Here is a 17,513-nt window from a genome sequence, read left to right as displayed (position 1 = left end):
TATGGCAGGTGTGACTGTCAAGCGTTTCACGCTAAGCGGAATTTTTGCATATAAAGTAATTTGGTCAGCTGGAACTACTTGTGCAAGGAAGGAGCCTTCAGGGGAGCTTTTATTGACAGCCGAGTTTCTTCGAGCTTCTCGTGTTGCTCGTCTTTCAGTCCACACAGCTTGCTTCGGAATCAAGACCGCGTCAGTACGCTCTAAATTTTGATGGTACTAATTATCTAGGGCTTAATTAACAAATCGAGAAGTTTTTTTTGGTTGGTAAGGCTCCAACACGTCAATGGTTATCACGAGTGTAATTAGCATGATATTTGTTAGAGGTAATTAAGAACGTCCTAATTATTAATAATACAGTCGGTCAGGTCTTAGTGAATAAGCACTAAGTGCTTGAGTTAATTTAGCGCGATAGTAATTAACCTAATGTGTATTATTGTGTTCCTAATTAGCTTGCTCCAAATTTTGCGGGAATTTATTAGCATGGTCTTAGTAATATGCGGCTCAAATAGCTAGGTATTAACATCACGTGGCTTGGATAAGTTCCTTATTGTCACAATAAAGAAGTGGCTAATATAAAGCAGTGCCTTTGGTGGGATCCACTTTTTCACTGTTGATAAAGAACATCCTTACTCAATGACTTCTTAGGAATGATCGGTTTCACTTCAAAACCCATTCGTCCATGGTGTATGTTTTGTTTTCCCATGCCTGCAATTTTACTCGTGCAAATAAAAAGATTTTAATTAGCTATCGGTTCGCGTATGCCATCCTCAAACACACAAAGAAGAACAGAAAACATTAGTATTGGAGTAGACGATTGCTAATGTTTCTAGGCTATTGAACCTTACGTGTGGTCGTCCTATAATTCTTCGCTCTTATCGTTGTTTATTAGGAAGTGTTTGTTACAAGATTTGACATAGATCATGAAAGCTGAAAAATTCCCAGCGGCGACAGCGAATTCTAAAGAGCGCAGCTGCACAAATATTTCCAAAATTTCTTCCAGACACCCTGTACGGCTGTGTGCGTCTGACAGAGCAGATGGGGCATATAAAAAAATATTTTCCTGAAAGGGATTACTGTCAATTAGGTACATGGTTAGGGCCAATTAGGAAGTGAGCTTATTTTGCGCAGTCTGCTGGCCGGTACTTGGCCTTCAGTGACCGTTGCCGATCCAATTTGTTTGGATATTAATTTTTATTCTTCTTCATTTTGGTAAGGAGGATGGGTTGGACAAGAAGAGGCAGGGTAGTCTAGGCGCCGTAGGTTGCCGAGCATCGTGTGTTTGCTCAGAGTCGGTGAAGCAAAGCAATACCCCACCGTCCGCCGCCAGCATTGTCACTGACCGACAGCTCAATGACGGCTGCCTGTTTTTCTGTGTTGCGTAAACTGCAGCCTGGCGGTAAATTATTGGCACGCGTAAATGTTGTCTCGGAAGAGACTACTGGCCAGCGCTCGATCGATTGAGTTCATGTCAATGCAGACAGGAGGGACAGTGGTACGTGGCTACGGTAAGCGTGAAAATTTGAGAGACACAGATAAATCAGTGCTGCGATGGTGAGGATAAGTGTGATTTTGACGCATTTGAGAACATAACGTTACTGAAAAAAAAGGACAGACACAATAACAGCAGCACCACATCCAGTGACGTTGCATTTTACGCTTTAGTGACATTTGTTTATCTCAGAACTTCAATATATAGATTGTGCATGGTGAAACAAGGGTAGATGCCTTCAAGAGCCCTGGGTCAGTAATTAGGACAAAATAACCATAAAAAAACGAAAATCACTGTCCGTGCTGTCTTACGCTGGGCTTTTGTTTTGATAATGATGATGAACTGCAAATAAGCTGGACAAACTAAATTCTTAGTGAATGTTGTAAGTATTTCGGTAAAAGCGGAGGAAAGAGTCCACAATTTCAGAAGCAAATGATCACCCTCGACAACATACCTACGCAGCTGCAAAGGGCTGTGTAAAACGAACAGGCTGATTTGTAGGCACCAGGCTGTTTTTAACGACGAATGAGGGAATAAATAATTGTCCGTGAAGGGTATGAATGGAGGAATTAAAGAATGAATATTTACTCTCATTACTAGACTATTAGCTCATCGAAGTCATCACCAACTGATCCACGTGACGCAGACGCATTGCTTCTGAATAGTTAGCAGCTCCTCGCGCCGCAGCATTACGTCGTAATTTCCAGTAAACCAGAGAGAGAAAATTTTCGAAGCTTGCACTAAGTGGCGCAAAGTTGGAGACAGCAAAACTGAATGACTCTGGTGGTTAATCTGTTTGATTCTGGTTTGCATGTATAGACCTTAGCTATAGCGATGAGGGTTTTATAGGTTGATTTTAGGTTGTTGCAAGGCTTTCGTTAGGTGCTGATATGTTGTCGTTACGTTGATGCTCAGCACAGAAAGGTTCGAGTTGAGCCACTTCGTCGTCGTCGTCGTCGTCGTCATAATAATAATAATCATCATCATCATCATCATCATCATCATCATCATCATCATCATCATCATCATCAGCCTGACTACGTCCACCGCAGGACAAAGGCCTCTCCCATGTTACGCCAGTTAACCAGGTCCTGTGCTTGCTGCTGCCAATTTATACCCACAAACTTCTTATACACTCGCAGACGACAGGGTTGCCCAAACTCCCTAGACCGAAAGGGGCTCTGTAACCAAGCGTTTGCGCTTCTCATAGATGTAGTACGTGCAGGTCGTCGTGGGTGTAAGCCTTTCATCGCTTCGGCGTCTTCTCGCCGCCGCGGTTTCCTTTTCGTTCCCAAGCGTTGGGCTAAGTATTGCCTTCTTTCCTTGTTTGGTCAATGAAAGAGATGGATTCTCCGCTCGGTTACAAAACGCACGAGCTAGAGCGTCCGCCCTTTCATTGCCTTCGAGACCTGCGTGTCCCGGGCACCAGATCAAGCCAATTTTACCTAGGGAGATTCTAGCTCACCAGCGCTTCACGCGTCAAAAATGTGGAACACCTCACAGATCCCTTAATGGGGAAGAGGCCACTGACCTTAGAAAAATTCAAACGGATGTATTTCCGCACCTACTGAAGTTACACGCGATACATCCAACTCTTTACCCGGCTGTATGTCCATGGTGCGGTGGAAGACCGACTCTCTACCACATATCGTGGGGGTGCGATCGTAAACCAAGCGACATAACCAATTTTCTCGGCGAACCTTTAACACCTAGTATGGAGCAGTGGGAGGCACACCTCGCTAGCTCGGACCCAGGGGTGCAGCTCGCACTACTGGATCAAGTCCGGCGGGCGGCTAAGGCCAGTGGAGCCCTGGACGTAGGGCCCCAACCATAAAGGCTCTAAAACGCCCCTCTCCCTTTCCCCTTCAATAAAGTTTTACTCTCTCTCTCTCTCCTTGTTTGGTGGACCAGTGGTGAGTAGTCTGACGAAACCTATTTCTGAGGCCTGATCAACCACACAGGAAAGACCACACGTATTACGGCCGCCTCAAACAGATTCGCTACTAATATTCTCAATCCCACCATATCGTCGCCTATTGGACTATAACATGTCAAGCGCAGGTCACCGAAAATGAATGGAACAAGCATAGAATCACCTCACGGCAACGGGCCGACTTTGATGCGCGTTCGTTCAAGTTAGTATACAGTGAGAACAAAAGACGTTTGTTAAGAAGCAAAGAAGTTTGCCAGAGTACGCCCACAGCCATTTTCTAATCAAGCAAGAAAAAATGAAATGCAACCAGATTGCTTAGAAAAGATTAACACCATAACAACGAATAACCGTAAGCCACTTGTACGCCAGTATGTGACGTTAGGCCATTGCGCCTTTCTTTGTTTTTTTTTGTCGCATTCAATGTGCATCACACCGAAGTGGGCACCTGCACCTGTTTCTCGCACTGCCCTCAGAAGCTAGGTGACAACAAGATTTTGACATCCTTATCTACTGTAAACATTATTACAAGTTGAATTTGTTCCTCGATAGTCAGTTGGTACAAGTCGAGCTACAATGAGCAGAAAACGTAAGTTTCTGTTTGTTTGGGCAGCGCAAGGTGAAGACCATGATCACTTACCTTGCTCAACAAAAAAGAAAGAACCGCGATCGAGCAGAGCCCTTACAGCAGTTTGCATTTAGTGATCAAAGTTGGGCTAAATGCGTAATAAAAAGTTCCGGGAAAACTAAACTTGCAAAAAAAAAGAAGTGGACTAGGAGCCCACTTACCTCCTTCTGGTACTTATTTATTTTTTTCTCTCTAATGAACGTTTTTGCATTCTAAGCGTTAAGAATTAAGATGAGCTAATAGCGGAAGGGTTGCACTCCACGTCGTTTTTGTTCCAGCGCCTTTGCGAGCCCTGCCTTGTTTTTTTTGAGTGGTTTGTTTTTTCTGAATAATCCTATATTCCAATTCGCTGGAATTATGTTGCATCAAACATGGATGTTCACTCATCGTGCATCAGATGGTATAACCACTTATCAACTAATCAATCAATCTTTGCGATCATGCAGATGTTGTAACTATACTACGTCACGACGCAATACCGCCCCTAACGAATCGCTAAAAAGGCTTCCCATAGACTGCTTTTATACGGCCTGTTAATACTCAACTCATGCTCCCGAATTATGTAGTACTTTAGAACTCAAGTTGTAAGTACTTTAATATATTTTGCACCATGGCTCCTACCTCTGAACCTCATGATAAAATGGACTAAAATTTCGGCGTGATTGCCCAATCTATGCTAGACAGGGGAGCAAACGCCACGTTAGACGACCCCCAACGCGTTTCGAAAACACATCCTATCGATTACAACCTCCGCAGACTGCTCCATCACTTTCGTGCCGAAGCAGGCATTCATAGGAGGAGGATCTGGCGAACGAAAGCTCCTTTTGCGCACTGCGCAATCCTTGGGCAATAATCACAAAACATAAACGTCAAACGATCAAGCTGCATATCCCTTCTTCGCTTGTAAGAGAAAAGAAGTCACACTATATATATGAAGCCACTAGCAAAGATCGAGAAAATCTAGCTTTTCTTTTTTCAACCAGCTTCTCGCTCTCTTCTCGCCAGACGAAAAACTCGATTCCGAAACAGAGATGGTTTATCCCAGTATCGATTCCTCCAGGGCCACGGAAAAATACACACGCGCTGTGAAGTTAAAAGTGGCACGCCAGGAAACGGCTGTAAACTCTCGCAATCAATACCCACGGACGCCGCCGAGCAATAACAATGTAGCCACGAACGAAGAAATTCGTTGAGCGTTGAGAAAACCCCGTTCAGTGGAAGCAAATAGGCAGCGGGTAAAAACTGAAACGTCCGAGAAACCACTCACTATCTTGCTCATCAACTTTCCTGCCTTTGGCAAACACAAGAAAAAAAGACAGAAAAGAAAACAGTAGTGCTCGCAATATTTCTTTTTTTTCTGGCGTTATTATTTCTGTATCGCTTTGTTATTTCCCGATTTCCTCCGTTAATTTACCCCTCACGGTGGCTCAATCACTATAACTATTTCGCTGCTATAGCTGGCTGAGGGTTATGGATTGGAGACGCATTTTTTGTCGCATTGTGCGAACAAGAATGCAATATACGAGGGTTAAGAAAAAGGCACAAGGGGGCACTGATCTCATGTCCAGCGTTTCCATTACATGTTAGGATCAAAAGAGGGTGAGTGAAATCCAAAACTGCCCTCACAACAAAACATGTTGATTGTTTCCTCAACAATTTCAAAATGTGTCTGCTTCGATTGTAGATTTTTTACGATCCCTTGACGCATAGCACGTTTTTTTTTTTGCTTGCTTGTCCTTTTATAGACAAAGCCACCTGCTACAAGAAAAACTGAATCATCACCCCCACCCAGCGCTCCTCTGTAGCCACCATACACTGCTTGCAGCACAACTTTCCACATGTAGCAGAGACAAACAAAACTGGACGAAAAAGCACGTCAAATAGCAACAAACTGAGCCCCCAATTTTCATTGTTCGGCACATTTATTTTATTCTTTTGCTCGCCCTACGCCTCCCTCCAATTCAAGCAATATTAGCGATTCAGTGACGTCTGAGTCACGTCCACACCAATAGAGAAACCCAAAAATGAATGGAATATCTGAGCCAATCTTACGAAGATGCAGCACATGTTGCAATAGCGCTTAGTTTGATAAGTTATGGCGACACCCTCAACCAGGTGCCACTCGTTTCGTCACTTGAAGAGCACAGGGTGTTTTCAGAGCTCTCGATATACCCGACTCCTGAATTCCGAGTATGTATTCGTCTACAGATTTTGATCTTCAATAAATCTGAATACCTGCTGTTCGTCGATCATCGTTTGTGTTTAGTGGTAGACGGCCATCGATTTGAATTCTCATTGATCGTCTCGAAGTATAGGCATTCATTCTTTCAGTCTGTCATCCTTTAGCATCCTCAGCATTACGAAATGCTTCTATCGTAACGGTCGGTAATCTTTCAGCGGAAACTCGACAGAGACGCTACCATATGGCGGCACAAAGTTAGGAAGCACCATCGTGAGGATATAAAAGTAACCTCTATTTTGCACACTCAAACAGAGAACTAGTAGGGTCAAAACTCGGACTAGTTGGTTAATGCTTATAACAGAAAAACGAAAACAGCGAGAAATTTTGACACGGCACACAAATTCACATACAAGCTGCCATGTCTTATCCATCTTCTACGTATCATGAGAATTTCGCGTTTCATAAAAATAAAGAACGCTTTACTACAAGCTGTGGCCTAGGATCTCAGAAGAACAGAGAGTGAACGAAGAGAGCAAAATCTTTAAATGAATCGATGACTGAAAAGACGGTAAGACGGTATTCTCGTGCTTTCTTCCAAAAATATTCCTGACGCAAGGGCTGACTTTCTGAGCATTAAAGCAGATATTCACTAAAAAATTGAAGCACTGAATTCTAGCGAAGAATGGCCGCATGGTGCAGCAGTCGATATCAATAAAGAAACGCGAAGTGAGAGCGATCGCACAAAGCTGCGGGCGACTGATTTTTTTTTTCATAAAGGGTTAAACAAAACCCGAAGTATTCTCATCCGTCAATAAGCGACTGCGATGCCGTGAAGTTGCGTCGTCTCGATTTATCTCGCTGGCGGCGTGGCACAGGCGTATACGTTTTTTAAAAGACCGCTTGAGGTACTCAATATTGAGGCACGATTCCTTTGGCTCTCAAACCAATCTTTAGTAGAAAAAAAAACCTCCTCTGAGCCAATTTCAAAGAGTGGTATAGATAAAAAATCCGCCTACAGCTCTTGCTGAATACTATTTCAAGGCCTTTAAATAATTCGTAGTCTCTGTATTACTCCATCTCCGTCCTCCCCTCGTTTCAAGTTTCCCCGCCCAGCTCCACCGAAGCAAACCAGATATCTATTCTAGCTCTTCTCTCGTTACCTTTCTTTCCTCTCTTCCTGTCTCTCAGTCGAACAAGCTTAAAACAAAAAGCCACGCTGTTCCTCACGTATCTATCTATGACCCCCTTTTCAGTGATGACGTGGGTCGGCACTGCCTCCAGCATCGTCCACCATTTAATGCTCTCTTCACCTCTCGCAGTTTTGCAGTGCGCCTTTGACCGGGCGACGACATCAGGGGATTATGTCATAATTACGTCAGAATGCCGTCATAGCTTTTGGCGATGTTTAGACGTTTGATGGTGGTGTCGTCACGTGATGATTTTTCGCGTCACTCGTGTTGAAGTCAACGCGTTTGATGAGGCATCGAAGATCTAGTCTTGAAATTATCTTTCGCTCTCTTCTCGGTTATGGCTCTATGTTAGCGCTCTGATAAAAAGTACTTTGATCATAGTAAAATATAAAACACTTGACAACGTCGGGACAGTCTCGGTATATGACACTAAGTCGAGATATCTTTTCTCGAGTGCCTACTCAAGGGTGAGCTCAGCACACCATAAACATCTGTACAAGCTCTTTCTTCCGTCTTGCGGCAAGGTCAAGTTGCCCGTCTCTCTGCATAAAACAGTCCAGCCGTTATTGCACATCTCTCTCGCATCGTTGAGTTCATAAGGCACATTGAATTTCCGCCACGTCCACAATTTCGCTTCGAGCAGTACGGATCGACCTTGTTCTCTCGTATTCATCTGCACAGCGCAAGCTTGCTCGTGGGCCGGTCAGGACGACGATGAAAAAAGTATAAGCTTCTGCCACCTCCGCATTTCAATCAAGTTTCATAGCCCCATCCTTTGAAGCTTCCCGCAGTATCTGTTAGCAATGTATGCCCTCCGGGACAGGCAAGGATGCGTGTTCAGTATCTATTGCATTCGTTTCAGCAGACACGCTCAGTTATGATGAAAGCAGGCTTTACAGTTAGCTGAATATTTCGAATTCCAGATATCCTCGACCTCGGTCAGAAAGAGGGAGTACAGGACAAAAAAGTTTTTGAATTCAACTGAGGCATATAATTGCAGATGTAACGCAACCTTCCTTGAGCGGATTACGATATCTGCGAAAAAAAAGAGGAGTTTAAAGAAGGTCTATAAACATTTTGTTGATTGCTTCGTTTTTCTTTTTGAGGAATTTTCTATTTCATCCTATAAACTTTGTGTACTCTTAGTACAGATCCAGAATAACAGCTCTGGTCAATCCGGCCGGCCGAGGACGCCACCAGGGCCCAAGGGCTCCTGGCTGACGCCCAGTCGTGGTATCAGCGCCATCGAGGCCGCCGAAATCTTACAATAAATTTGCTTCCTCCTCCACCTCACCGCTTAGGACAAAAGTTGTCAGCGACTTTCTTTAAACATGAAAAGCAATGGAGAGCACTAGACAAAACGTACGAAGAAAGTGAAAGCACTCTTTTTTTTTTGTTCGTCTTTGCGTATGTGTTCATTTATTTGCTCGCTTACGTTCCTGTTTGTTTGCTTTCTTCTTGTGAAAGACAGGCTCACAAAAACAAACAACCAAAAAATAAAGAACGCCAAGCACGCCGCCAACAAAGCATATACCGTTGGGAGAAACGTCGTCGTGGGACGTAATAATTACTTAGAACGTAACCACTGTGAGCGCCGAAGAAAGTCAGCAAGTAATAGACTGAAAATCTTTCCAACGTAATCAAAAAAGGGATCGTCAATTGGCCTCTCAAATGCCTGAGGTCACGCTTAGCGGAAAACTGACATGTGACGACGTGGCATCATCAGTGTACAGCTTGCATGATAGGGCCACGTTCCGCCTGGCAGTGTATAAGAATCGCTATCTTGCCAGTGTCCGTGGGGGAACAGTATTGTGTGTCGTGGCTCTTCGCGGTTCTCACTATATTACCCTCATCTCTTTTTACAGATTCAGTATTGTCAAGGGTACACCATTTTGTTAACAAAAAATTGATGACGTCATTCATTACGTAATTGACAAACCATGTGACCCTAAGCTGCTTAGCTGCGAATAGTCTTCTATCGAAAACAGGGGACCATTTCAACCCATGAACAACCACCGACAGCGATGGCTTGGCAGAAAGTCAATGATAATTGTTCGAATTTTACTTCACAAAACAGCTATTTGATCATCATAGAATATTTTCCGGCACAACGGATGATATGCGGACAGATACGGCTAAGCTACGCCTCCCTTAATCGCCATATGATTAAGGCAGACGATGCAGCTGAGGAATTCGGAAGCTTCAATCTTCTGGGTTTCCTTTACGCGCACCCAAATCTAAGCAAAAGAGCTTCGAATGTTTTGCCACCATCGAAATGTGGTCGCCCTGGTGGAGTTTCGAACCCGCGACCTTCAGTCCCATAGTCAAGCACCATATTCGCTATAAGACAACCTCGGTGTTTTTTTTTTTATTAACTTCCAGGACGGTATGCTAACCACACGTGTGTGACAAGTCTCGCGCTTTATTTTTTTTACCTAGGCCAAAGAACATACGATTAAAAAAAATTACATGCTACTGTTCCCTCACGACGGTGAATAAGTTTTCCTCGAGTTCCGCTCCAGTCAAGCTGCATTAATGTGCAGACGTCCGAAGATAGCACGCGAGGCAACGCATGCGTAGCAAATGAGATGCAAAAGAAACCGATAATAATTCGTAAAAAGAAACACGATTATAAATATATGACACACGTGGCGGCACCGACACCGGCTCTGTCGGCCTTCGTGATTTTGCTGGATCAGAACGAGCTCAAAGACAAAAAAGAAAGAATAAAAACAAAAACCTCATAAGCAAGCTTTTCGCAGCATCCTGCCAAACGGGGAACAAGACAAAAGGCAAAAGATTTTATCGCGAACTGCACACAACTGCGGGACATTTGTTTCGCTTTTTTCGCTTGCTTGTCGAACGGACGCTCGACAATGCCGGTATTGTACTCACCGTCATACCGTGCAGCAAAGGAGGAGCTGTACTGCGGCTGTGGTAACAAAAGCGAGGAAACGGGTTGTCGCAACTGAACAGCATAATTTATGCTTATTTCCAGAACAGTGTGATGATAAATATTATATTTAGAAATGTTCAATTAACAAGACTTTTGTCCCCGTGAAAATTCTTGCGTAAGTGAGTGGGTGTGTCTATTCCCGATGAAGATATTGTATTTTTCTATTCTATAGTTTGTCTGCTAGGTTCTCTCGGTGTTTGGAGTGCGTAATAATAATAATAATAATAATAATAATAATAATAATAATAATAATAATAATAATAATAATAATAATAATAATAATAATAATAATAATAATAATAATAATAATCCGTGATTTTCAGGTCAGCAGATGAGCACCTCAAAAGTGTTGAGGCTCGGGCGAGTTGGTTGTACATGAACTTAGCTTGGGTTAGCGCAGCATATTTGGTCCCTTTAAGGGCAATCATATCAGAGAATGACATATGGCAGAAGTCAGTCGCTTTGTTTCTTCAAACCAAGCTTGCATGTGTACGTGTTAATGACCCTTTCTGGATTAGGAACTCCGAGCAAGTAATTGAATTCTTGAATAACCACACCCCTGACCGTTACCAAGCCTCTTCGGTTTGCATAAAAAACTAGTATTACTCGATCCCTCATGGTGCTCTATGTCTGCTATTGAACGTGTCATAGACAATTACGGTGCCACGCGCTTTCAAAATGAAGCCTCATTGTCAATAAGTCATTTCTTAGAACTTTTATCTTTTTTACCTTTCATTTACTTTTATCTCATGGGATAACGCGTTGTATTCGCAAAAAAAGGGTGTTAGCATCGGCTCCTGCATAGCACCCATTTTTAGGGATGTTTTCTTTTTCGGCCTTAGCACTGCCTTGTCTACAACGTTAAATAACACACCCTAGTGTGCAAAGCATTTCGTTTTGACGATGATTTCCTCTTTTTAATTGACTGTACACTTGTTCACTTAGAAGCGAAGGTTGACGAAGTGTTACCCACTATTAAGGGATGTCTCGCACCCCTTGAAATTACTTGCGAACTTCCCCAACGTGCCTCTCTCAGGTTTTTGGATATCCGGTTGTTTTTGCTAGAAAAGTGCCCGTGCTGGTCGTATGAGCCATGGGAAAAAAAGCCTCTTGTTTCTTTTGTCTTGGCGCACTCAAAGCTTACAAAGAGAGGAATCGCAAACTTGTGCTTTAGAAATGCCCTGGCCAAATCGTGTTACCAGAAAATGATGTCCAATTTCGAGACTCAGATCAAGCGTCTCACCGAAGTAGGGTACCCAGTTCTGCTGCAGGTTTCTGCAGCCAAACGCATCCTGAAAGTTTCGCACAAAGACAGGCAACAATTGTTAGAGCGTTAGGGCAGTAGAATATGTGTAATCCCGTATATGCACACTATCTCTCATAACTTGAAGAAAGTGACCCAGTGGGCTAACGTACGCGTGGTGTTTTCAGCCCCCAAAAATCGAGGGGAGCTTTGCAAGTTGACCTGCCGAAATAATGTCATTCGCTTGGTCTGTGATAAGAGACACCAGGTCAGATGTGTAGATATTGTGTGCTGCGTTGTGCACACATTTTTGCTATCGTGTGGAAATTATTATATATGGCAGACCAAGCGGTGTCTTAGCGATAGACTACGTGAACATGACTACAACGCAAGAAATAAACTTTCAGCGGTTTTGTGTGCTCCGCTGATCTGTACGGCTGCACCGTTATTGACTGGTCTCGCAATCAACTGACCCGTGAAATCAGAGAAGCTGAAGCTATAGCCGAAATGGGAAACGTGTGTGAGTTCACCATCAATCGCACTGACGGATATAGAAATGGCTTTTCTTGGAATGACACCACGTCTAAGATGAGTTGTGTTTTTACGCTTGCATAAGATGGATGTCCAGGGCATGAAATAAACAGTTGGAAGTTTAGCGCCTACCTTTCTGGACGACTCTGTCGTTTTTCCCTTTTCGTATCCATATGTGCCGTGTTAACCCAAGCTAAGATGAGCACCTATTGAGTTTTTTTTTCTTATTTTGTTCTTAATTTTTCTTCTTTGTGTGTTTATATAGTGAATTACTGTTAAGATGTAGGGATAGCCGGCTCTAACGTAGCCTACCTACCCATGTTCTGCCAAATATAAATAAAAAAATGAGCACCTAAACCACTACTTCACCACGACGAACAGCAAATGCTCAGCATTTGTCTTTTATAAGTCGATACGAATAATTACCTGTATGTGTCGCATGTATTGACGAAACTAAATATTCGGTTTAGACAAGTGCGTGCGGAATCAAGGTTGTTGACGTCAGCCCAGCCTATCACGAGGCTGCACGGTTTCCTTAGCAAAAGGGTCAGAGAAATCGAAATGAAAAAAAAAGGCGGCGACAGTACACGGACGGTGAGAGAAAACAGATTCTCCGAGAGAAAAACAAAGAAAAAAACAATATGAAAATACACTCTAGGGAGCGCGCGGTAATCGCATTTGGTGCCTCGCCACCTCCCGCATGACCGACCAAACTTGAGAGAGGAGCACACCGACCAGAAGTAAGATAAATCCCCGGAAAGAGCAAATTATGAACAAAACACAGCTGAGGTGTCGGGAGACAGAAGAGAGAGTGAATGTGGGGACAACAAGAAGACATTGTGAAAGGCAGCGTTCCGGAAAGATAGCGAAATGCCGCGAAGCGTGCCATTGTTATCGGCTTGAAGCGAAGGTTTGGAGATATAGGTACGACGTGTGCGATATGACAAGGACAATGAAGACAACGATGGAATTATGACCATATAGGAAACAAGTTGATGATGCGATTAACCAACTCCATCATTAACAGTTTTTACTAGCAAAAAGAACATTCGTAAGGTGTTACACTCTTACAACGCAATGGTGCAACAGCTTCCGCTCTAGCACCTGCACTCAAGGGAGACGACATAAGCCGCAATGAGCAGTAAGGCTGATGCTTTGAACGCCTCATTCGACATAGATTCATCATCCAAGCTGTTAAAGTTCAGCGTTGTGTCGTGGCCCTATAAGTTATGATCATCATGAAACCGCACGTGCTCATTTTTCGCTCATTTATTATCTGCCCCCCCCCCCCCGAACACGCGCACCGATGTATCTGGCGTATTGCAACGGGAAAGCAGAAAGGAAAGGAGCGATGTCTGATTTGATTGATTTGTGGAGTTTAACGTCCCAAAACCACCATATGATTATGAGAGACGCCGTAGTGGAGGACTCCGGAAATTTCGACCACCTGGGGCACTTTAACGTGCACCCAATTCTGAGCACATGGGCCTGCAACATTTCCGCATCCATCGGAAATGCAGCTGCCGCCGCCGGAATCCGAACCCACGACCTGCGGGTCAGCAGTCGAGTACTTTAGCCACTAGACCACCATGGCGGGGCGGGAACGATGTCTAGGTGAAGAGCAGGGTGACGAAATATATAAAAAGTTGAAGCAGATAGACAGATGGAAAGATGTGAGCGGTGGTATTCGACAGGCATGCTGCCAGAACGTAATGTATTCTTGTTCTAGCACAGCAAGGAGGTGGGAAAGACAAGTGAGAATGGCGAGGAGAGATACGTAGATAAGAAGAAAAAAAGGTGGAGGGTCGGTAGTGAAGGACAGTATGCAAAGAAACACAAAGAAAGAAATAGAGAAAGAAATGCAGAGACAGAGAAAGAATGTCAAAAAAAGAAGGAAGAAAGCTGAAACTAGATGGAGAGTGAGACAAAGGGAGCATAAACAGAGAAAAGGAGAGGAATAAAAGGAATTAGAAAGCAACAAAGAAATAGGAAAAGGAAACAGGAACAGAAAGGCAGAACGAACAACAAGACAGAAAAAAAAGGAAAGGAAAACTAAATAGAAAGAAAGAAGGCCACCCAGCTATATCAATAAAACCTAAATGAATGAAAACGATTATATAATGAAACAAATATATAAAGAACAAAATGAAGGATCAGGGCATGCCTGACAGGTTTGAAAGTAACGTGACTGAATGCCTAAATGCGGTAAACTGGCGACTGAATTTCGCTTTTGCGCTCAAAGTTGCCTCAATTGAATTCAAGTACATCAAATTGGATGTACATGGCTAGAGAGCATGGCTCAATATGAATCCACGCTGAAAACAAGTTTGTGCCGACCACGAGCTTCTATGTACGGCGTATTCCCTCAGGCATAATGACAAAGGCAATGAATATTTAAGAAAAAGAGTAACTGAGGTTGGTGGGGGAAAGGGGAAACTTTTCTATGGTGAGTTCCAGTGAGTACTCGGGGCCCTGGCCACGAGGGCGAAGCGTTTCTAATCACAAGTGCCCGAGAGAGAGAGAGCACAAGCCGAGGCAGTGGTGTCGGAAGGAGAAGAGTATTGTTACAAATGGCCGGTCGTTTGGATGCCCCTGGGGTCGTTATCATTTGGGCGTGCCCTGATGACAACGGCACCGCGACGACGGGACCCCGAGCACTGTGCCATATGAGTTCTCGTACGAGCCAAAGCACGCGTGACGACACAAGACAAGTGCTTACCAGAATAGTGGCAGAAGAGGAGGAAGACAAAATAAACGGTAACCTGATGTGTGCTGAGAGCAGAACGAGTACACAGGTGAAAATATCGAAATCAGGGAGGACACATAAAAAAAGAGTTATAGCGAAGAAAGCGCTCCTCGCGTTCCACGAGAAGATTGTGTTTTCCCCCATGCTGCAGTTTATATTTTCATACCACACATGGGGTATCAGGAAAGACTTTTTTAAGGTGATCACTCTGTATTAGTATGTTGTGATGCTTCTGAAGAGTGCTGTTGATGATTGGTGCTGATGCGGAGTGTGGTATAACCAGGCTCGCTATATTTGTACCAAGAAAACTTTTTTTTTTGTTCAAGGGCGCCTGTGTAACGTCAGCAACAGCATTCGGGGCACGAGAAGACAACTATGATTCCAGGACGTTTCAGCTTGTAAAAGACAACGTAAACCGCGCCCGTGAGAAGAATGCAGCAAGCCGGCATTCGCTCGATCTGACAGTCAACTTTCCAGAGACGGAAACAACACTACCCATCCCGCTTGTCATTCGATATCTCAAAACTGCCTGTGTTTCGACGACGAAGACGAGACAGGAATCTCTCGTTTCGCCTTTGTTGTTACGCATCAACTTGCTTGCCCGTACCACGCTCAGTTCAATAGAGGCTATGCCAACGACAAAAAAAAAAGTATTGGAGCTTCTACGCAGTGCGAGATATTCCTTGAGCAGCGCATTCTTGTTGCAAAATGCAATTGCCTCTGGAAAGAGAGGGTTAGAATGGGTAAGAGCAGGAAGAAGAAGCAATGAAAACTGCCACTGAGAAGGGAACAAGCCGGCTCGTTCTACAGAGGCCACGACAGTTCCCATTGATGGCGTTTCACTCACCAAGTAGGCGGCAACCCACTTGTTATTTTTTGAATACTAACGGCAATGTCCGAAAACAACAGGAAGTGGTGAAAAATTGATCTTTACAAAGTTGTTTCCGCGTTTGTTCTTATATATATATATATATATTGTTCGGCGTTTGTTCGGCACTTGTTCTATATATATATATATATATATATATATATATATATATATATATATATATATATATATATATATATATATATATATATATATATATATATATATATATATATATATATATATATATATATATATTTATAATACATGCCCCTGTCATAACTCTGTTATAATTGAGTCTTCCACGAATGAACAAACAAAATATTGCATGCGCTTTCCTTCGCGCTCACCGTTTATTACTGGCCCCGTCAGGATTAATTAGATTTGGGTACACGTTGAGGAACCCCCGGTGATCTAGAGAATCCACTTGGAAATAGTAATAGAAATAAAACCACAGAACGCAGCTTTTTTTTTTTTCAAATTTAAGAAGACACGTTTGGCGTTCTGCGAACAATCTGAGCATTGGCACACGTGATAAACGCCACCTGTATGTTACATAGTCATGACACTACCCCATTCTTCAGGTCCTACTGAGCAGGATTCTCTTCTATATAAGAAATGCCCTTGTGGAGTGGTGAAGTGGAAGACGTTCAGCCCTTCAACGACGCAGTAATCCCACTTTATCCCACAAATGCAAGTTGATGGGTAAAGCACTAATTGTATTTGCGTCTATATTTCTGGATGTTTTTTTTTTAACTGGAGGCGATACCATTTACGAAGAAGAAAGCGGTGGAGCGTTTCTGTTGGTGCTTAATGAAACGGTTGATGGTTTACTAAACGAGTTTAACCTATATTCTCTCTTTTCTAGCTTGTTTTCATCAAAGTGGGCATAGCGTCTCTCTATAGTCTTAATTGCTAGTTTACATAAAATTAAACATGAATAGGTACTCCGTTCTCATGTGTGAATACCCGGAAAACATTGATTATCAACGGCAGCCTGATAAGCCCCTAAAAGTCTATCTTGCTGATTCTTTTGTATACAGAGCTTCATGTAGCTTCGTATACCTACAACGTAGACACGTGCGGCACAGAGCCATTTCATAAAACACCGATTTTCAAGCAAAAGTTCTTTGTAGAGTGGTGATAACACGCGATAAATCTCACCATTTTGGTTGCAGCTGTCAGCATGTTCGTTCTCAGAGAGGTGGAGGTGGCCATCATTGAAGGCATCGACGCGTTCATAGCTGGGTATCATGGGACGAGTTTCGGTCCACTGTGCTCTGGTAGTTTCTGTGTCCACCGGCCACGGAAAGAAGGGTTTCCCACAGGGCTGCCAATGGAGATGAGACAATCCCTTTCACTTACCCAATCTAAACTGATCGAACTATTTGCGCAACCACGTTGGGTCAGTATTCTCTATTAACACTCCTTTCCAGCCGCGTATCTTTGCATTAAATTATCCCTACACAAGAGATGCACGCTTAGAAAACACCCAAATATAGTTCAACCGCAGATATTTACTGCAGAACTTTGTCCATTTCATTCCACGATTTTGAAGCATCGTTCAGCGCACGTCTTTGCATGTACCGCTACACAGAAATGCTCTGTATTCTAAGCGTAACTTACGTCATGAAAAAAAAAACTTAGTATGTTTCCCGTTCGGGTTTGCAAGTGGAATGTTCATCCCTGTACGTGGCAACACATTCTACGAAAGGCGGCTTTAATTGAAACCCAACAAATCTTACATAAA

The 17,513-nt window shown here is 43.3% G+C and overlaps 1 protein-coding gene across 1 annotated transcript in view; it reads right to left on the bottom strand.

The window, feature by feature from the left end:
* The window catches only part of LOC119173953 (suppressor of lurcher protein 1), a 376,626-nt gene extending 359,570 nt beyond the window's left edge, over window positions 1-17,056 (bottom strand). Inside the window, exon 1 of the mRNA XM_075895055.1 lies at window positions 16,928-17,056. The gene's annotated coding sequence lies outside the window, so the exon portion shown is untranslated. The remainder of the gene's footprint in view (window positions 1-16,927) is intronic.
* Window positions 17,057-17,513: the final 457 nt, after the last annotated feature.

The sequence above is a fragment of the Rhipicephalus microplus genome, chromosome 5 (assembly GCF_043290135.1).
Source record: "Rhipicephalus microplus isolate Deutch F79 chromosome 5, USDA_Rmic, whole genome shotgun sequence".
NCBI lineage: Eukaryota > Metazoa > Arthropoda > Arachnida > Ixodida > Ixodidae > Rhipicephalus > Rhipicephalus microplus.
The sequence above is the reverse complement of the archived record's forward strand: the minus strand, read 5'-3'. Positions and strand labels throughout refer to the sequence as shown.